The 22648-nt window shown below is 37.0% G+C and overlaps 1 pseudogene; it reads right to left on the reverse strand.

The window, feature by feature from the left end:
* Nucleotides 1-340: 340 nt before the first annotated feature.
* On the reverse strand, nucleotides 341-835 carry LOC116645112 (annotated as a pseudogene).
* Nucleotides 836-22648: the final 21813 nt, after the last annotated feature.

Genomic DNA, 22648 nt, shown 5'->3' on the forward strand with positions numbered 1-22648 from the left:
TCAAAGAGGACTTTAGGGAAAATTTTTGTTCCTTCGCTTGCCTTTGTTTTTTTTTTTTTTTAATTGGGAAAATTTTTCCTTTCTCATTCACTCTTCTTTAGCCTCTGTTTCATCTGCTGCACCTTCTGAGCCATGTTAGCTTTTCGGTCCTCTTGAATATGCTGCCATAGGACACTCTCGCTGTTCTCCTCCATAGTACCCTGCATTCTAGAGGACAGTCCTGTATAGCAGTCCTGTATAGTTTTTCTTCTTCTAGGCCTATCCCATCCCCATTGTATTTTTCAGTCATTATTTTGGTTGGTGAATGATCAAAAGCAAGACATAAGTCTGCCTTAGAAAGTTATTTCCACTGTTCCTCGATGTTTTCTAATTGCAGTAGATGTATAATATGACTTCACATTTTCTAACAAGAACTACACACTGAATCCTATTTCTTTAAACAGCATCTCTTGGTCGTATTTTGTCGGCCAGTACTGGGTATATTTAACAGATTCCTTCTCCACAACTCAGTTTAGCATGACAACTGCTTTGGTCTTTTGCTGCCAAACCATGGGCCAGAAATGCCACCCTGTACTAGGAAGTGGCCCCTGTGTTAAGATGTAACATCTATGCACCTCTTCTATGGCAACTTAAACTGGCATTAATATAATCATTCTCAGCATTCTGCAGTTTAACATGACTATGATCCTAGGGGCTTAGATCTCTGTATCTGTTTCAATTTCTGTTTTCTGGAAACTTGGCCATTCTATGAGACTCTGCAAATTTCCAAGTACAGCTGCTGCTAGTGATTCTGAGCATCCAACTGCTCAAATTCCCACTGGACAGTGGCAGACATGGCATTGGGAGCAGAGCGGCTCAGGCCCCGCACCATCCAGGGAGAGCCGCTGAGGGCTAAGTGGTGCATGTAGAGAAGTGTAGGATCAAATTTCATGAGGCACATAAAAAACAACCAAAGACCTGTAAGATAAATAATTCTCAGAGCTCATACACAACAGAAAAATCATTCAAATTCCAATCATCTAGAGGGCAGAACACTTGGGAAACATCTGGGGCATCGAGGAAAGTCCTCCCAGATGGGTCCAGCCATCGCTCTCTCTCCCTCAGTACAAGTAAATAGACAATGATTGATAAGTAGGTAGGTAGGTAGAAATAAAGATATATATATAATTTTTTTAAAAAAACCTATAAGCACTTGGGAAAAAATGGTCAATATCATAAATCATCAAGGAAATAAATATTAAAATAAAAAAAAGATACCATTATACACCCATTAGATGGCTAAAATTAAAAGGACTGACATACCAAATGTTAGAAAAAATGTGAAGCAATGGAACTATCATACATTTCTGATGGAAATATAACACTTCTCAACTATAATTTTAGAAAACTGTTTGGCATTTTCGTAGAGTTGAGTATATGCCAATACTATAACCCAGCTATCTCACTTCTAGGATTTACACTATAGGATGAAAACATACATCCATTCAGAGACTTGTACAGGAATTTTTATAGCAATTTTTTCATAGCCAAAACCCTGAAACAATCCACATGTCCATCGACTTGTGAATGGATAAACAATTTTGGCATGGCCAAACAAGAGAGTTCTATTCAAGTATAAAAAGGAACAAATTACTTATATACCCAACAGCATGGATAAAACTTACAGACATTATTCTGAACAAAAAAAGGAAGTCACAAAAGAGTACATACCACATAATTCCATTTTTATGAAACTCTGGATGGTCTATATGAAATTTTAATCTACAGTGACAGAAAGTAGATCACTGGTTGCATGGAGTCAGGAAGAAGAAATTGCCCAGGAAGAAGACCAGGGATTTGGGGATGATAAAATTGTTCTATACCTCAATTGTGGGGATGGTTACATGAATGCATACATTTGTCAAAACTCATCAAATTGTTCAATTAAAATGTATGACTTTTATTTATGTAAATTATACTCCAAGAGAGCTGATAAAAGAGAGAGAGAGAATTCAATTGTGCTGAAATTGATAGTATGGCCCTGCCAATACAATTGGAATGTTACCAAAAGCCTCATGCATCCCCACTGTCAAGAACAGAAGCTATCTCTAGGGTGTTTAATCATTTAAAGGGGGGGGGGGGGTGGTAGAGACAAGCAGATACTACGTGCCTGCTGATAAGTATACCTATGAAATGCTCCTGCCAATTAATTAATTAATTTCAATCTGATCAAGTCTCTAGATCTATTTAGCAATAGGCAGGAAATGCAATGGACAGAGAGATGAATACATTTAACAGACACCATGGGGGCACATGGCAACATCCAAACTGTAGGAAACTCTCAAAAAAAAAAAAAAAAAAAAAAGACAGTGTTTTCAGAAGTAGAGGAGAAAACATCCAGATTAATCTCTAAATTAACAGAGAATTCAAAGATGTATCAGGCAGTCACAGTTATAAACTTTATGCGGATCCCAATTTGAACAAATAAAATTGTAAAAAAAATCCCCTATAAGACAATAGGTGAAATGTGAACACTATTTGATAATATTAAGGAATTATTGTTAATTTCTTAGCTGTGAAAATAGTATTATGGTTAAATTAAAAATATTTATCTTAAAGAGACATATACTTAAACATTTATACATGAAATTATGTGATGACTGGGATTTGATTAAATATAATCTGGGTGGGGAGAAGAGGGTAAGAGTAAAAATAAACAGGATTGGTCATAGATTGATGGATATACATTGAGCTATTATATCATTCTCTCTGGTTTTGTATATATTTAAAATTTGGCCATAATATAATAAGAATAGTTAGAAAGGAAAGTGATAACCGCCACAGCTCTGGGGATTCAGTAGAAATAGGCTCTGTGGAAGAGTGTGGCAGATCCAGGTAGTTGCCTGGCCAATATATATTAACCCCTTTTCTTGAGTACATTAATTAGAACAGACTAGGCTATGTTGCAGTAACAGACCACAAATCTCAGTTTAACAAAAGTTCCTTTCTTGCTCATATCATATGTGCCACGTGGACTGGCAAAGGGGACCAAGCTAAAAAAGGCTCCACACTCTTGTAGGTGTACTATCTGAAACACAGTCTCTGGATGATCCTAGCAGGTAAGACAAGATTGAAGAAACTTTAAACGAATTTATTTTTTTAAGCAAGCGATACGCCCAAGGTCGGGCTTGCACTCACGACCCCAGGATCAAGGGTCACATACTCTACTGATTGAGCCAGCCAGGTGCCCCTTAAATGCCCCTTTCTCATTTACAAGTGACCTCTGTCACTTTTTTTCACATTTCATTGGCCAGAACTGATCCTATGGAAAGGAGGCTGAGGACTACAGGCCTCACAATACCCAGAAGGGCAGAAGAATCAGATATGGTAATCGCTGGTAATATCTACCACATTTACTAAGAGGAGCACTTTTTTTTTTTTTTTCTGGCTGAGACTATGCTCAGCTTTAACTATTCAACTTTCCAGACTCCCAGGCAGCTAGGATTGGCCAAGTGACACAAATCTGACATATGAGAAGTTTCACCAGGAAAGCTTGATGAAGGAAGCAGACTCAGCATGTTTCCTTTGGCCCCTACATGCTCCTATTCTTCCAACCAGGAAAATGCGTGCTATGCCTGAGGACATTGCAAGCATAGGGACAGAGCCATATACTAAAGACGGTGGAACAGCAGCTAGAAGGAGCTTTAACTCCTCAATGACTTGCTGAATAGCCAAAATATCTCTGATCACCTCCAGAATACTTTTCAGACCTCTTAATGTAGGACAGACAGATAGATAGATGGATAGGTAGGTAGCAACTGAACCAGCCTTTATTAAACCATTATACCCAGGCCTTTGCTATATTTGGTCAAATTTAATCTTTAATAATATGCAAAGATCCTTCCAGATTCAACAGAGGAGGTCAGGGAACAAAAGACTGTTATTGTTTTCCTTTTTAATTAAATAATTTAGGAACTCTAGGGGCATCTGGGTGGCTCAGTCATTAAGCGTCTGCCATCGGCTCAGGTCATGATCCCAGAGTCCTGGGATTGAGCCCTGCATCAGGCTCCCTGCTCCGTGGGAAGCCTGCTTCTACCTCTCCCACCCCCCTGCTTGTGTTTTCTCTCTCGCTGTGTCTCTCTCTGTCAAATAAAAATAATAAATAAATCTTTAAATAAATAAATAAATAATTTAGGAACTCTAGTAGGAAAACAAATAATCCCAATTTAATAAGTAATTAATAACAAATTTTAGGAGAGAGTTAACTATCTGGTCACTTAAGGGCAAGATCTCCTACAGCTGATGAAGGGAAGGAGGAAGTGTATGATGGACAGAATATTCTTGCTTCCTGGGGTAATGATAGGGCCATAGGAAGCAGGCAGGTCATGGAGTGTCACAAAGAGACTACTCGGCTCACACAGGGTCACAGTAACATCTCAATAACCACTGAAAGGCAGCAAATTTTCATCACACTCTGGGTTGTTGAATGATGGCCTTATATACAGGACCCTCAGGGTTCACACCTTTTGATGAATGGGTATCCCATTCAATAACCTCTCTGGTTTATTACCCTCATAAAGACTGGGAGATGTTTATTAAGCTTAATAGACTGACTGTTGACCCACCTAACAAGAATACAACTTACAAATATAATACTTATATATTCTGAACACAAGTAACTCAACTTCTCATCAATATTCCGTGCTCTTGAGAAAATGATAGCCCTTACAAGGCCATTTAATGGGGAAAGGAAGCCCAGAACACAAGCTCATCCTACTTTTTCCCTCATCCTACTTTGACAACTAAAATAACTAGAAAAATACAAATCAATTTCAACCAAAGACCGACAAACAACTGAAAACTGAAATTGAGAAGCTAATTCCATTCACAATAGCATCAAAAGGAATAAAATACTGGGTAATATATTCCACAATGGACATGTAGGGCCTTTACATTGAAACCACATCTTTAACTGCAAGAAGTCAACAATGACCTAAGTAAATGGAGAGACCTTCTATGTTTACAAGAGATTTACTATTGTTAATATGACAATTCTCCTCAAACTGATCTATAGATTCAATGTGAACTCTATCAAATTCCCAGCTGATTTCTTTGTAGAAATTTATAAGCTGACCCTAAAATTTATATAAAAATGCAAAGGACTTAAAATAGCCAAAACAATTTTTAAAGAGCAAAACAAAGTTGGAAGATTTACATTACCCAATTTCAAAACTTATTACAAAGTCACTATTAAATTATAACTTGAATTTCATCAAAATTATATACACTCTTCAAAAGACAACAGTAGGAAATGCAAATAAAGCAGACTGGAAGAAAATATTTGCACATAATATATCTAACAAAGAACTCATATCCAGGATATATAAAGAACCCTTACCAACTAAACTGTAAGAAGACAACACAATTTAAAAGCTGGCAACACATTTCACCAAAGAAAATATGACTAGACATTTACCCCAAGCAGATATATAAATCATAATAAACACATGAAAAGATGTTCAATATCATTAGTCATTAGGGAAGTGCAAACTGAAACCACAATAAGAAGGCTATAATAAAAAAGACTGACAATTCTAAGCATTGGCAAAGATAAGGAGACAACTGTGACACTCATAACATTCTAGTCAGATATAAAATGGAACACCACAAAATGGTAACATTTGTCAGATTCTTGAAAAATTAATCACATACTTACCATACAATGCAGTAATCCCACTCCTAAGTATGGAAATGAAAGAGAAATGAAAACATACGTCTGAAGACTTGAACATGAATATTCATAGAAGTATTATTCAAAATAACCAAACATTGGAAATAATCCAAATGCCCATCAATGAGTGAAGAGATAAAAGGAATGTGAAAGAGCTGTACAATAGAATACTATTCAGCATTAAAAAGAAACTACGGATCGATTCTACAACATGAATGAATCTCAAAACCATTATGCTAAACGAAAGAAGCCAGACACAGAAGACTTCATATGATATGGTACTATTTCTATGAAACCTCTTAAATCTATATACAGAGAAAGCACATCAGTGATTGCCCTAGGCTGGGGACTGACTACAAACAAGCACAGGAACTTTTAGGGGTGATGAAAATATTCTAAAAGTGGACTGTGATGATGAGTACCCAACTCTAATGAACATACCCCAAATCACTATAATGTATACTGTCAGTGGAAGAATTTCATGGTATGTAAATTATACCTCAATAAAGCCATTTTAGAAGAAGAAAAATGAAGGACGGGGGGAAAAAGGAGGAGGCTGAGGGAAGGGGGAGAGTCCGAGGAAGAGGAGAAAGACCAAGGTAGGATATTGAAAGTATATGTGGAGGAAGAATTAAATTTATCATATGCTATTCTAAAGTGAAGAACTAGCAGTAATGAACTAAAGTGGGAAAAGGTAGATTTTATGCAATATAAGGAAATTTTTTTTTACTTTCTTCAAAAGATACAGCCTGTATTAGAAGATTGTTCTTCATCCCTTGAAGGTTAGTACTCTCTGTAAAGAATATTGTAAAATGACATTCGAAAAAAAATCAAGTGATACCTCCCAAAATTATAGCTTTATGCATCTGAACCTTAACAAAGTTATATACAAAGAATGTTTGATTTTTGGTATCCTAGAACTGCTGCACACATAAACAAAAACTGACTTTAGAAGAAACTTCCTTTGTTTCAAAGGATTGTGGTAAATCTGGCTGCTTCCCTGCCTTAATCCAACCTGACTCCATGCTAAATTGATACCTGCTTAGAACAAGAGTGGTAATGCAGGTTTCAGTTTTACAGGTAACGTAAGAGACACCTCCATGTTTTAATCCTGGATAATGGTGATAGCGTGTGGTGCTTAAAACAGGAAATCAGTTAAAACAAACGATCTATAAATAACTGTTCTCTGAATCTCAAGAGAGAATGATTTAGTACTAACAAACACTGTGTTCAGTATTGCAGAGGCCTCTCAAGAACCTCACAGCCTATGAAAAATAGAAGATATAATTATAACACAACAAATGTGATTTTTGAAATGAGGTTAGAAGTTTCAAATACAGTTTTAGGAGGCGAGCAGAAGAATCCTATCAATGAAAAAAAAAAGAAAGAAAGATCCAAGCAGCTCCAAACTGAAGGAAATATTTTCAAATGTTTGTTCAATGAGTGTGGATAAAATTCAAACTATCCAGATAAAAATAAAAGTCCTCTAATCTCACAGAACATTTATAATTAGAAGTTACACCATGAAATATTTAGTCATTTCAAGTTCAAGTTAGAAGAAATGTTTTTCGATTGAGTTTCTGGAACATAAACCACTCTGCTTTCTGGTGGGAAACATAAATGACTATATAAGTTGAATATAAAATTCATGAACATCTGGAAGCCTGCTAATTGCAGACAGAATGTCACATAAAACAAGAAATCAAAGAACTTCTTTCTGGCTCATATGTCTTTAGGAGGGAGAAATCACTTTCCTTGGCACAAGTACACTGGCATAATTGACAAAATGTTGAGATGGCACATTTCACCATATGTACTGCCTTGGATCTAATCAAGTCCCATGAACACTGGAGTCATAAACTCTACATTTGGTCTAGGGCAGTATATGATAAATTCTTAAATTAGTGGTAATAAAAGGGGTGGGGCAGAAGTTTAAGTACAGCAAACAGACAGGAAACTGAACTGCCTTAGCCAATTGGAATAAAGTAAACTCCTGATTAAAAAAAAAAAAAACTCAAATCTAAGTGCATTGGGGGGCAGGTTCCCAACATGCTGAGAAAAAATATTTGTTCCATTACGACAGTGCATAAATCACAACCAGTCTATAGATCTGTTTTAACTAAGAGAGAAAGCTTTTTCCCCTCAACTTAAGGCATCAAGAGTTTGTCGCGTCCCTCCGGGAAAGAGATGAGCTTCAGGTGAGTCCTCTCCTTCATGAGGCTCTTCTCCAAATATCAACCACTGCTCCACTGTGGCCAATTTAGATTTTTCCCCATAAAAAATATGAATTGGGTAAGAATACCATATTAAATAAACCTTCCAAAGTACTGTTGTAGCTTAGGCTAAAAATTTACTTATTTTGTTTCCCATTCTAATTTGGGTCCATCATAGCTCACTAGAAGTTACACATGGAAATCAAACAGAAACATAACTATTCTCTAATAATACAGTAGCAATAACATAAAAATGACCCAAATTTGAACATAAGTACTCTCCATTATGAAGTTCTCAGCAAGAAATTAAGCTCCCAACATTGTCATCCTGGCTTTTAAAATCTAAGAATAATAATAATAATAATAATAATTAATAGAGGCACCTGGGTGGTTCAGTTGGTTAAGTATCCGACTCTTGATTTCAGCTCAGGTCATGATCTCAGGGTCATGAGATCGAGCTCTGCATTGGGGCTGGGCTCCATGCTCAGCGCAGTCTACTTGAGACTCTCTCTCTCCCTCTGCCTCTCCCCCTGCTCCTGCATGCTCTTTCTCTCTCTCAAATAAATACATAAATCTTCAAATAATAATAATAATTCTTTTATTAATTATTAGAGCTTCCTGTATTCTTTAGAAAAGTCCTAACTAGTTGGGTGGTTGTCTGAGTTATGTTCCATGGTAATGAGTATGGTCCCTTCAAGATATCAGGAGTTAAATTCTTTTGCTTATGGACCCCACCACTGAGAAAGTATAAAAAGTTAATAGGATACATAAAAGTTTTGGAGTCACAGTGAAAAAACAGCTTAATCCTAGATCCAAAGTGATTACCCCAGGAAAAGATAAAAAATGTCCCCAGAAACCAGCACATAGTGCTCCCAAAGACCAAAAAGTTCAGTGCTATGTGAGGAAAGGAGAGTGAATGCAGAAAAAATTTAATTTCTAGTCCATCAGATTCCTAGCTCATCAGTTACTTACTTGCCCATGGTCCAAAACCAGTAGACTGTGAAGTCTGCCATAGTATGGAGAGGAGGAGGAGAATCTACTTTTGCATTCTCTAGCTTCAATCAGAGAAACTTCTGGCAAAGTTCTGAAACTTGCAGGGGTCACAGACCCAGTCACCAGGTCTCAGTGACGTTCTTTCAATCTTATTCACCATATTCAAAGCTTTTTCATTTCATTTGCTTTTTGAGGCTCAATTTCCTGTCCCCACCCCCCACCCCCAGCACTGCATTTAGGGATGAGAGTTGTCCAAGAGGCAGAACTGTACTACTGTGACTAATGTCACTTGCTCTGGAATGTCCTAGGCTTATGAGACTTACTTAGCCTATTACAGTAGGTTTTCCTATTACCACCAACTTTGTTTCTGCTGAAGAATCACCCTCTGCAGACCCTGCCTTTCATTAGCTTTTGAATGTTCTAGACTTTGAGCAACACTTCTTTCTGCTACACATTTTTCTGCAACAAGGAAGAAGGCTCTGACATTGTATTTTTATCTGCTGTTCTGCTACTCTAAGAAAGCTCAAAATTGTTCAACTTGCTTCTTTTTTTTTTTTTTAAGATTTTATTTATTTTTTGAGAGAGAGAGAGACAGCGAGAGAGGGAACATAAGCAGGGGGAGTGGGAGAGGGAGAAGCAGGCCTCCCGCTGAGCAGGGAGTCCGATGTGGGACTCGATCCCAGGACCCTGGGATCATGACCTGAGCTGAAGGCAGACGCTTAACGACTGAGCCATCCAGGCGCCCTCAACTTGCTTCTTAAATTGATTCCTTTCCTTCTCTACCACATGTATGGCTGGCTATTCAGAAAAGCTCAGTAGCTGCTTTGTTTTTCGAATCTTTTCATTTTTAAGCCCAATTATCTGCTTTTCTGACACAATTTTCTCCAGGTTTTGTCTTGTAAGGGGCCAGCCATATTGTGAGAGACATACAGTCAGTGAGTTCTGGTGTTGCCAAAAACATCTGCTGTTAGGACAAACCTTGTCAATCTTCACCTCCCGAGTGAAGTCATCCCAAGCACTGTCCCATCAAACAAGCGTCGAGCCCAGGCTAGAGAAGATCTACACTAAGTACTTTTTTGTTTTTAAGGCTGATTTTTTTCTTTCATTCCCTTTCAAATCTGCCCAAGTATTCTGTATCCATATGGTTAGTCCTCATTAAAGATTCCCTGTTTACAACCTTAAGAGGACATTTTCCAAGAGTTTGTTAGATCTGGGGTCCCTCAGCATAACAATTTCAATTTACTCTCTGTGATCCTGATACTATGCTCCAGCTAAACTTCTTTAGGCCCCAGTCACCCTCTCCTATCCTAGAACAATTGAAGAAAAAAGTCCCTCTTTTATGGTCTCACTTTCAAGAGCAACTGAGTGGGGACTTATTTTCTTTAATTTGTCCTATCTAGTCAGTCAGACCTCTAAGATTTCAACCATTCTCCTAAGAACATGTTTCCTCCCCCTGCCTCCAATTTAATTTGCCTGTTGTACTTTTTCTTTTTCTTTCACTCTTCCCAAAATTCCTGCTCTAACAATAAAGCAAAAGCATATTTTTAAACCAAGATATTCTTCTCAAATTACAAATAAGGCCATTCTGGAAGGCAAATGTATAAGGTACAACCCATTTTAATTCCTTCTTTAGACAGGACCCATGATGATTTCATCACCTTTTTGCACTGTTCACTATATACTAAGATTATCCATTCTTTTTGTTCTTTAGTAAATTTCTCCAGCCTTCTAAGGGTAAAACCAAAATCTAGGTCTCTGAAATTAAAAAAAAAAAAAAAAAAACATTGTCAGAGTTATTATAATTAGCACGTTTGGAGCCCATGTGAGTCCGTGAAGTGGGATGGGAGTAGAAAGCGCTTGGCCACGGGATTCTCGGCAGTCAACTGCTCCATGGTGCCTTCTCTCGGTGCTGAATGCAGCTCACATAAAGAGGAACCGAACTGGAGGCAGCTGGTCAAGCCCTGCAATTGTACGCCAAGCATAAAATTCATACTAGCTATTTGTGGCTCACATGGACTTAGTGGCCTTTGCAAACCATCTATAGACCTGGCTGGGAGCTACAGTAAAAGCAGCACAATTATCCCACCCACAAATGCCTGTGAAGCACGTATGCTGAAGCTCTGCCTCTTGTGATGTGAGCCTGTTTAACACAGAGTCAAAGTTCTCTTTTTCTTAGATAGGAATAAGCCATGGATCGGAGATACCAGGAAACTCAGGCTTCAGTTCAGCTGGCTTAGCAATGACATTTGAGATTAATGGTTAGTTTGTACCCATTTCTGGGTACATTTCATTTCAGAATGAAAGTGAACATTGGAGAGAAAGATACTGGTCCTTCATAACCCTCTAATATCCAAATGAGAAGCAATTTTTACCCAGTGACCTGAACAAATTATTCCTTCATAAAAAATTCCATATCCTATAAGGATTATCTTAAAATAAGAATTTTTATCAAATGACCTATCAAGAAAGTAAAACACTGGATATACACTGGGGGAAAAAAATTCGCAAACATAAAACACATGGATTAGTGTAAATGATACAAATTAGAATTCCAACAAAACAGTAAGAAAAGGGCAAATAACCCAATGGGAGAAATGAGGCAAAGGACATGAAAAGGGATTCCAAAGAGGAAACATATATGGCCAAAGAACTGAAGGGCTGCCCAATCTCATTAATAATCACAGACTGCAAATCCAAGCCATAGTAAAGTATCATTTTATACACACTCAATAAGCAAAAATCAACAAATCCAACCAAACAAGTATAAGAGAGTACGGGCATCAATAAGATTTCTTATGCGGTGACATCGCGACAGAATAGGAAGTTCCCAGCCCATACCCTCTGACGAAAGCAAATATTTGGCAGCTTTTCCATTAAAGTGCCTTTATGGGAGCTTTGGGACCCAAGTAAGAGGTTGTGTAACTCTGACAAAGCCCAAGACTGAAGAGGGTCACTATGAGAAGGCAGAACCACTGATTGTGGCCCCAGTTCCCCTGTGGACTCAGCTCCAGTCCCACTTGTCCACAGTCCTGCCATCAGCCCCTTCTGCTAAGGCGCCTAGGACGAGCCATGTCCCTCCATACCACCAGTAACAGGCCTGCTGGTCTCAGACCTGATTGCTGTCCTGGAAGCAGCTATGTGACCTGCCTCCAGCCCTGCTCTACTATGGTCTAGCAAGAGTCCTGCCACCCAAGGACCAGCCCAGTGACCCAACAAGAGTACATCCGAGACCCAGTGGAATCCACACCTAACCAGCCCATGATAATAGGCTGGCCAAAAACAATCATATTTTTAAAATATGAACATTCATATATTATAAATCCTGGAAATCTACTATCAGTATAACCAATGAAGATCTTGTAAATATACACAAGGTAGGATGTCAAAAATTTTCATAGCAGAATTGTTCATTATATTATAAAACGCAAAACATTCAACGCTCACAAGAGGTGAGTATATAAATTGTGGTAAATTCACAGTGGAATATTATGCATTAGTGAAAACAGGTGAACTCCAGCTCATGCAAAAAATAAGAATACTAGTAGAATAACAGGATAGTAAAATGAGTCCCAGAGGACAATGAACAGCATACTTTTAAGAGTCGAGGCTCTAGAAAAAATTTTAAAACAATATAAAATAAGGCAATATATCATGTAGGCATATATGATAAACACACGTTCAGGAAAGTGGATGCATCAGGAGAACAGAAATAAAGACAGGTTAGGGGAATAACAAATATATAGAAGTTACAGTTAATGTTCTAATTTTCAGGTCAAATTTATAAATGTTAATTTGTTATAAATTACTACCTTAATTATGAGGACCATATGAGTCAATAATAAAAGTGTGCCATGGACCAAGGATTCTGAGTAATTCAATTTTGTGAATCTAAAGTACAGTAAAAAATATATACATATACCTAAGTAGGCATATCTAATGTTCATATACAGTAATAAATCATATATAATAGCAGATAGCTTTTGCTTTCCATTTGTAATTTTCTGAAAACTGGAAATGAGATGTTTTAGTTATGTAAAAGTTGATTCTTTATAAGCTTCTAGTTAACATTATACAATGTTCAACAGTATGTTAGCAACAGAAAAACTCTATAATTACCAATTATTTCCCACAATATAAATATTTAGTAAGGAAATAAAAATGATATTACTTGAATTTCTGGAAGAAATACCTGAAACAATTCTGGTATTAAAGGAATCATGAAAAGAGACATAGCATACTATATTTTCCACACCCCCAAGAGACTCTACTGAATTTCTACCTGCAAATCTTGAAAGGATTTAAAAGTACTGTTAAATTATTTTTTGCTATGCCATAGCTTTGTATTGCTAGTTAAAAAGGAAAAAAATACATGCACGGTAGCTTCATTCCCCAAAAGTCTTGATGTTAAAAAATTGAGAATTTTTCAAGTACATAAAAATGGGACAAATTTCAAAGATAAAATTTGGGAGGTTCGCCTCTAATAACGGAAGACTAGATCATTTGAATCCATCTTCTTCCTGAAAGAAAACAAATTTCAGACAAAATGAACCAAAATCTCTATAACAGCATCAAAGAATTCCTAAGGCAGTGAAGACTTAGGAGGACAAGATCTAAGAAAAGAAGGAACCCCAGACTGAGGACCTGGACTTTGAGGATTGCTGTGTCCTAAGCATGTGTGCCCATTTTAATAGAAAACCCTGACATGCTGTGCAGAACTTTCAGTCCATTCGTGAAGCTAAGAGAACAAAAACTGAAAATCAAGAATCAACAAAGAGTAGGTGAGGGGGGGCGGGTGATCTGATGATCCATCCACTGGGCTGGGATTGCTAAGTTTGACAACCTAGGAATAATTAGAAATTAGAAATAAAACAATTTTCATTAGGACAGAAGTCCAGTGTTGAATTATTTCAACCCTTGATTGTACTAAAGTGAGCTGGAATTGCTAGTATCCCTAGCTACCTGCCAGAAACAAATATAAATTCTCTTTCGCGAAAGATAACATTATCATAATCCCAAAATTATATTCAAAAAATATTAGATAAATAGCCACTCAGGGGATCATGAAATAAAAGCATTAAGATAAACTGTCTAATATAATCAATAAATAGAATAGCGCAAATAACTAAAGGCATAACAAAAATAAAGCAATGGATAATTCAGGATCAGTATACTAGTTACAACAGTACGAGATACGGCTACTGAGAGAATTAGTGACCTGCAAGAAAGATACGAACAACATATCCAAGCTAGTCTGGAAAAGAAAAAAAAGATGGAAAATATAAGAAACAAATGTGTAAGTGATGAATGTCATACTGGTGGAAAGGTATTACATGCCTGTATTTGGAGGCCCAGAGGAGAAAGATAAAATGAAGTAGAAACAATATTTGAAGATTGAAGAGGTATTAGCTGAGATGTGTCAAAACTGATGAAAACATATTAAGTCACAGATTCAAAAAGCACTCTGAACTCTAAGCAGGACAATTACAACGAACATCACATGTGGGCACATACTAGTAAATTTGCTAAAAACTGAAAGCAGAAAAAAAATCTTAAAAACAGCTAGAGGAAAAAAAAAAATACAGAGTCTTTTCAAGTATGTAAGATTACTAACTGAAATTGATCACTGATGAGAAGCAATCAATTTCTTTGCTGCCTTGAAAAAGGTTAGAGTGTAAATACTCTGCTATCAGTCATAGATATTCACTCTGTGAGTCTACTGGACAAAGCCAGTCAAGATGCTGATGTTCTCAGAAACAAGCCACATAACGCCATCTTATTTTCACTTTGCCTCCAGCCAAAACTTATCCCTTTTCATAATTCTGACTATGAAAATCTATTTGGACTATTATATTTCCTTTATAAAAGTCTTTTATTCCTTGGGTGTATCATAATGGCCTTCTGAGAATTCCTATATGTTTCTTAAAAAAAAAAATCTTTTTTTTACTTCTTACATTTTTTTTGTTTCATCCCACAAGGAGTGACTCAAATAACATTCAAAATGCTATGTGGAATTGACATTTCAGTTGAAGAGCAGTGGTGCTAATGGATGGGAAGGAATCATAGAGAAGTGGTAACCCAAGTTCCCTCAGCCAACAGTATCATGGAAATAGCACTGAACTGAGAATCAGGAAGCTAGGTTCTATTTCTGGCTTGGTTCCTAAGTAACTTTAGGCAAGTTTCTTTGCCTTTCTTGGCATATTTCCTCATCTGTTGAAGGATCTCTTCAGTCCCCTCAAATTCAAATATTCTATTACATAATGCATACCAATACATACTTTTTAGCAAAACATATGTGATCTATATTCTGGGATATCTTCCTCTCCATTCTTCATTCAAGGTTATAGCCTTAAATTCTAAAAGATAAATTTTAAAAAGATAGCAAGCAAGTGCTAAAGACAGAAGTCTGTGACCATTCTAGTCTGCCACTGCTGTTTGCTAAAACGGTTGCCTGAACACATTAGTAATATATACTCGCTATTTAATGGTACTTCCTATTAAGTTCCTAAGGTCTTTGAAATGTGTAACTTCAAAGATATTCATGGTCTTTTTTCTCTCCCTCAGATGCTCTGTCAACATGGAAATACAGACTATTACCATCCTTTAATTCTTCTAAGAACTTAAGTCATTTGCACATTGAAGATTTCACTGAAATTTAGTATGTTTAACAAGAGAATCAAACATCATATCATTTTTTTTAAAGATTTTATTTATTTATTTGAGAGAGAGAGAGAATGAGAGACAGAGAGCATGAGAGGGAGGAGGGTCAGAGGGAGAAGCAGACTCCCCGCTGAGCAGGGAGCCTGATGCGGGACTCAATCCCGGAACTCAAGGATCATGACCTGAGCCGAAGGCAGTCGCTTAACCAACTGAGCCACCCAGGCGCCCCCATCATATCATTTTTTAAACATCCTCCTAATTAGGTCTTCGTACTATGTTAGGGATATCTAATTATTTAAACTTCAAACTCAAAAATGTCTGCATTTGGCAGATATTTCCTGAACTATACCATTACATAGACTGCTTGTAATTTATTTGCTTAAATTAAATTGCTTGTAAATTATAATTTCATGCAATCTGGGAAAACACAGAAATATCATTTTGAAAGATTTTCCTCAAAGAGACATTCTTTTATGTAACAGTTTCAGGGTGTTTCCTTGACAACATTTTTGCTAAGAATGTCTCTTTGAGGCGATAAAGAATCTGTGGTAAATGACTGATGTCTACTTTAAAAATAGAAGATGTGAATATACCATGTGTAGTCAAACATGTCCCTATATTCATAAAACCAAGTACAGGTCACCAACATACTAGTTAAAGCTGTACTAAATGTTTCTTTTAGAAAAATGAAATTCAACAAACATGAAACTCTGAAAATTGGATAAAATAATAGAGTCAATTCTGGAATAAACAGCTGTACTAATGCCACAGGTGCTTGATGCATAAATGATCCAACTTTTTTAAAATGGTGACAAAACGGCCTCAAACTGAACTTATCGTTCATTACTGAGCTGTGACCTATACTAGATGCTGAACTTTAATTGGTAAAGACTCTCTTGCAAAGGAATAACTAAGTGAAGAAAGCAGCATCTACTCTAAGTGGTAAAGAGAATCAGCATGCTGTCTTCATCTCACACCTAACATATCAAGACAGGGAGAAACTTCAAAAGATGACTCCATCCCTTCTCTGGCCACAGGGTAGGACTAACAGCCATCTGCTTTCTAGATAATTTCCCAAGAAGAATTGTTCTAACACTGTAACCTAATATTTAATCTAATATATATAGCTGGAGCTCCATTTTGGAGACGTGAAAAATAAAAAACAGCTCAACTTTCCAATTGTGGGAGGAAAGGCAGTAATAACATTTTTTTTCCTTGAGATAATCTTTTTTTTTTTTTTTTTTTTAAAGATTTTATTTATTTATTTGACAGAGAGAGAGACAGCGAGAGCAGGAACACAAGCAGGGGGAGTGGGAGAGGGAGAAGCAGGCTTCCTGCCGAGCAGGGAGCCCGATGTGGGACTCGATCCCAGGACCCTGGGATCATGACCTGAGCCGAAGGCAGACGCTTAACGACTGAGCCACCCAGGCGCCCTTGAGATAATCTTTTTTAAAGCACATGCTTGCTAATCCACCACAGCTGGATGGTAACACCAAAATGACTACCCTTTAGCACACTTTCCTACCACTAGAACTGCTCAGCTGATAACGACAGTTAAAATGCACAAAGACCATCACATCAAGTTAGAAAGGAATGCTCATGTGTATTATAAAATGAGATAAGAGAAGATGATACTGGCCTAAAATCACAGCTCTAAAATCCCCTTAAAGTATAAATCGGTCAAGATGATGCAGTGGCTTCACACTTTATTAACCCTTTCTACTCCAAAGAGAGAGAAACGATGGACAAAGTATAAAGAGAAAGGACAGAAATTTAAATATATTTTAGATTTCTCTATCAACTTGAAATGGAGTCAAAGCCAAAATGATAAACAGGAGTCAAAGCAGATTTTCTATGCCTCAAATCTTGAAGCCAGCAATAAATGCTAGAATCCCTATTAAGAGGAATTTTTTAAAATCCTCCACAAAAAAATAGGGTGCTGGATCCCTAGCCCTAACATCCATCCAAATGTGAGAGAAGGCTGTAAAAAAAAAATTGCTACCAAATGTTGCCAGGAGCTCATGCTATGCTCCAGACTTAATGTGGCTAAACCAAATCTTTCCATGGCTTTTCAATCTGCAGTTTTGTTGGAATAGAGTCAAAAGAACTAATCGAGCTAACCACAAATCCTGTAAACAGGAAAATTGACTCCAGAAGGCCATTCATCAGCATCCACGAAATTGTGACTAAATTGTCAGCTTGAAGGTAGGGTAAAATCCTAGTCTCTTCACGGTCTTTGATAGTCACCTCTTCAGCTTATATTCTACACTCTAGACTCACACCTACTAACATGTTGCTTCCTAATGCCCTTCAACTGAAACATCAATGAATTTTCTATCTGCTCCCTAAACCCTACTATTTCATAAGTACGCTATCTTTTCTAAAGTAGGTACTACTTTTACTTATTGTTTCATTTAATAGTGCCTATTAAATGTTTATAATGTAGCAAGTACTCTTTTTTACAACTCTATAAACACTCACTCATTTAGGAATAAGGGCCCTAAAGCAAGATGTCGGCCTCACAGGACACATCCTATGGCTAAGCCCAAGTATGATACACAAAAGGATCCTGGGCATTTCAAAGGTGGATATTTGATGGTTTCCATGAGTGCTTGTTAAGCATCTGGCACATGCCAAGCACCCGGGAGGGCTATCGGGAAGTGGTCAAAACTATTTTCTTATCTGCATGGATGAACAGTTCCCACCAGAACCAGAGACAGGAGAAACTCCAATCTTATATTAAAGGTCTTTACATATTCTTATACTTCCATCAGTAATGAGTTTAGCTTAGTTCTAATTATTGGTTCTGTCATTCTCAAAAAACTCTTGGTAAAGTTCTAAGTTCAGGAATCTCTCTAGGGATTTTTATATAGAGATGTGGATAAATAGAGTGACACACAGAAATAGAGACAGACATATATAGAGATACAGACTCTATATATACATATAGATATATAAAATACAGAATATATATATATATATTGTAGATAGATGGGTGGACCCAACCTGACTTCATCAGGTCAAGATGCTTTTGGAAAAAAACAAAGTAAGACACCACCTTAGAGAAGACTGAGGAAATCAGGCTGATTTTTGTCTGGTTTGCCTCTGTTATAAAATCTGCATTCTACTTACAAGTGTAGGTGTGATACTGACAGCACTCCAAAAAAATTCCAAGATGGAAGGCACTACACAACAACATAAAAGAAATCTTTAGTTCTATCCTAAGTAACACTGTGTGTCTTTTCCATTACTATGCTACATTTTATGCTTTTCTGAAAGAAAACTGATTCAGTTACATACAGAATAAATCACTGTCATCAGGTTTACGAGTAATTCTTCAATATGAATTGTTTTATGTAGTAATTTCCCCTTAATTGTGGGAATTTATTATTAACTAACATAACCCTTCATAAATACACCTATTTCACAAAGCAAAGTACTTATACAAAAACCACCTTGAGAGTCTCTTCGTTAGTCTGTTCTTGACATCCATGGGAATGACTTTTTCTTGAGTTTAACCATAGCAGATAAGGTATTTTCTGTTACTGTGCCTGATTTTTCCTCTCCTCTGTCTAAAATGATCAGCAGAAACCTATACTTTATACCTGCATAGCACATTACATGATGCTGAGCATTCAGCAAGTACTCAATAATTATCTTCATTACATATGCCATCTACTAAATAATACTGGTCTTCAGTCCCCCTTTATTTCTTACCCATTCTACTATACAGAAAAGTATTTATTGAGGACACTATTTTCCCCAGGCTATGGAGAGCAACAGGTGAATAAAACAGTCATGGCTCCTGCCCTCATGGAGTTTGCAGACTAGTTCTTGGGAAAAAATATGACTCAAAATAAATGTGCGATTCATTTCTTTGAATTAGTCCAAAAGCTAAAATTATAAACTGTTTTCGCATAATACATATACTCTCTTCAAAAACAAAACTATACCATCATTAATACCAACTGCTTTTACGTTTTAGTAGAAAAGACAAGTAATAATCAAACATTACAAAAACTGCCATTTTATTGCAAAAATAAATCTCCTAAGTATTTACACAGACCTTGGTGACCTTGGTAAGTTCTTCTGGCACCGACACAATAGCGTTTTTAAAATTTTTTGATCACGACGTACCTCCACTGTCATTAAAACTGAGGAATAACTGCCAAAATCTCCTTTAAGTTCACGTGAGTTATCATGACGTCTAAATAAAACATGCCATTGTTCAACAAATTTTACAATAATCCCAAGACTTTGCCATTGTTGTATGTTCTACCTGAAAATAAAACTTCTTCCCTAATGGAAAAGATTCTTTTGCTTGAAGCTACCAGCAGAAACTGAAGGGAAGATACATTAGTTCGATGATGTAGCTCTCAAAATACAATGGAAAGACAAGATCAAAACAGTTTCTATCAGTGACCTCATTCCTACTAAAGTCAATGACCTGTACAAGCCCTTGTTAGTGTATAGGCTGATGGTACAAATCTCCACCCCACCCCCACCCCCCAAGGCACTTGCTCCTGCAAAGTAGCTATAGGGAACCACACAGATTCTAACTCAAAGGTCATGGTCAAAAAACACAGCAATGTTACTAAAATCATTACTCTCAGTTGTGGAAGAAGACAAAGAGAAAGGAAGACTTAGATGTTTAAAATCCTACACACTGCTCTTGCCTAAAAAAAATACAAATTGGTCTTCAAAAATAAATTCAGATCTGAATACCTAATGTACACATTTCCCTTCAAATTTCTGCATCTGAGTGTCCTTCCTAATTATATGTTCACGCACAGTGTCAAATTCTTCCAAAGTCTTTTTTTGTTGTTAACAATCTATGATGCCTCTCCTCTTAATTACTGTTCATGTACCCCTCAGTATGAGTAATGCCTCAAGCAGATGGCGTCTCCTCCTATGAAGCAAGCATTTGGCCAAACAGCACAAGAGAGCCAATTTCTGAAATCTGACAGGTACCCTTCAGAATGGTTGATTCTCTGTATCATAACTTCTCAGGTACAAGGCATCTTTGAGACCATTTTGCCACATTTCAGTCTGTCCCTCACCCCCAACCAGCACCACATTAATACAGAAACATACATCAAGAATTAAGGAATTCCAGAACTTTAGTTACAAAAAAAAAAAAAAAAAAAATCATATTCATACAATGTTCTATTCATGTCATATATGTTTAACATCAAACTTAATGAAATTCAATATAAACCAAAGAAACTATTTCTAAGATTCAAATACAAAGAGATGTCATTTAAACTCTACCCTTCTTTTTTCCATTTGCAAGGCTTTATCCTTGGAGAGTATATTACATAATCAATTTCCATTATTACTCTTTTCTATATTACCATGAACTATTTTTTCTTGGGTCAATGCAAAACATTACTGTTCCTAGTGATTATCTTTTGAGGTGATCATCAATAGCATTAGTCACAGTCACCAGTACATATTAAAAAGTTAAAAACTACTTGATGTACTTTGTCATTTTCTAATATAGCAAGTGGAGCAACTGAATGTAATCATGTTATAACAAGGTGTATATATTGGACAACAGAACATTCCAATGGAATTAAATTTCCATTTTGTAAAGGCAATATATGAGCCGAGTTGGAAAAGATGAATGTTTAGAAACCATAAATAATCCTTTCAAACCATGACAGGCAATTTTCCCTGCACACAAATGGATGATTTTTAAATGAACAGAGATTCACTTTTTGGCAAGTACTTTACAAAAGATCTAGTTGATACCATCAAAAATTATTCAAGTGAATATAGAAATGGCCATCCTAGGAATGTTCCCACACTAGGAAAATGTTCCCAACCAATGAGAATATTTTTTATCAAGCAAAGCTCTTATATTTTGACTCTCACGATTAATGATTTCCTGTAAGTATACTATCACACCAAAACCTAACCCATAAAGAGATACACAAAACAGGGAATAGAAATGTTCAAAGATGCAACACTACTGGATACTCTTAATCTCACTCTCTCTAATACCTACAGTTCCAATTCAGTAGACGGAGAAGGTTCACATTCTCACCAGGAGGAACCTGAGCTAAATAAGGAGGAAGATAAAAATCATTTGCCCTTTGCTTGCTCATATCCCACCACCTTCCCTTTTTTCCAAAACCCAACTTCACTGCCTTTCTTTGTTCTTCATTCACTCCAGACCTATTTATTAAGTACTATGCTGGGGATTTCCCTAAAAAGTGAGGACTCAAAGGAACAACGGTAAACATGGTATAGGTACCTCTCATGGAATGTATGGTCTAGCCCAGGAGATAAACCTAAACTAATAAACACAAATAGAAGTGAAACTATTACCATGATGAAGAGCCATGAAGGGAAGGAAGGTATACGGTGCCATGTTAGCTCATCTCAGGAAGACCTGCTGTCCTCAGAGAAGAAGGTAAAGTCTCTCTGAGGCAGTGATCCTTTTGTGGACACAGGAACTTGTTCAAAGTAATTCATAGGGCCCCTGGGTGGCTCAGTCAGTTAAGCGTCTGCCTTCAGCTCAGGTCATGATCTCAGGGTCCTGGGATGGAGCCCCATGTCGGGCTCCCTGCTCAGGGCGAGTCGGCTTCTCCCCCTCCCTCTGCCCTTCCCCTCTGCTCACTCTCTCTCCTGCTCTCTCTCTCAAATAAATAAAATCTTAAAAAAAAAAAAAGTCCAATTCACATTCAAGGCTCATTTCTCACCTGTGTGCGGAAGGCTTAAAAATAAGCAGGTCCAGCTGGACCCTTTCCTTAGACTCCAGACTCATCTCCCCACTTGTCTTCTTGACAACTTCACCTTAAAGACACATGAAAGTTATGTCTAAATCAACTCTTGAGCTGTCCTCCTTCCTGGAATGAACTGGATATAGACTATAGGGTTACAGGAGGTTTTAGGGTAACACTAGGTTTCTGGCCTTGGTAATGTACAGAATGGCATTTACTAAGAAAGAAAATAGGAGAGAAGGACTAATTTTGATGAGGGAGTTGGGGAAGAGGGAGGAGGACCATGTGACCTTGGAAAATCACAATATTCCTGAGCTTCAGTTTCTTCTTTTATAAAACAAGAATAA

The sequence above is a fragment of the Phoca vitulina genome, unplaced genomic scaffold (assembly GCF_004348235.1).
Source record: "Phoca vitulina isolate PV1807 unplaced genomic scaffold, GSC_HSeal_1.0 scaffold32, whole genome shotgun sequence".
Classification (NCBI taxonomy): Eukaryota; Metazoa; Chordata; class Mammalia; order Carnivora; family Phocidae; genus Phoca; species Phoca vitulina.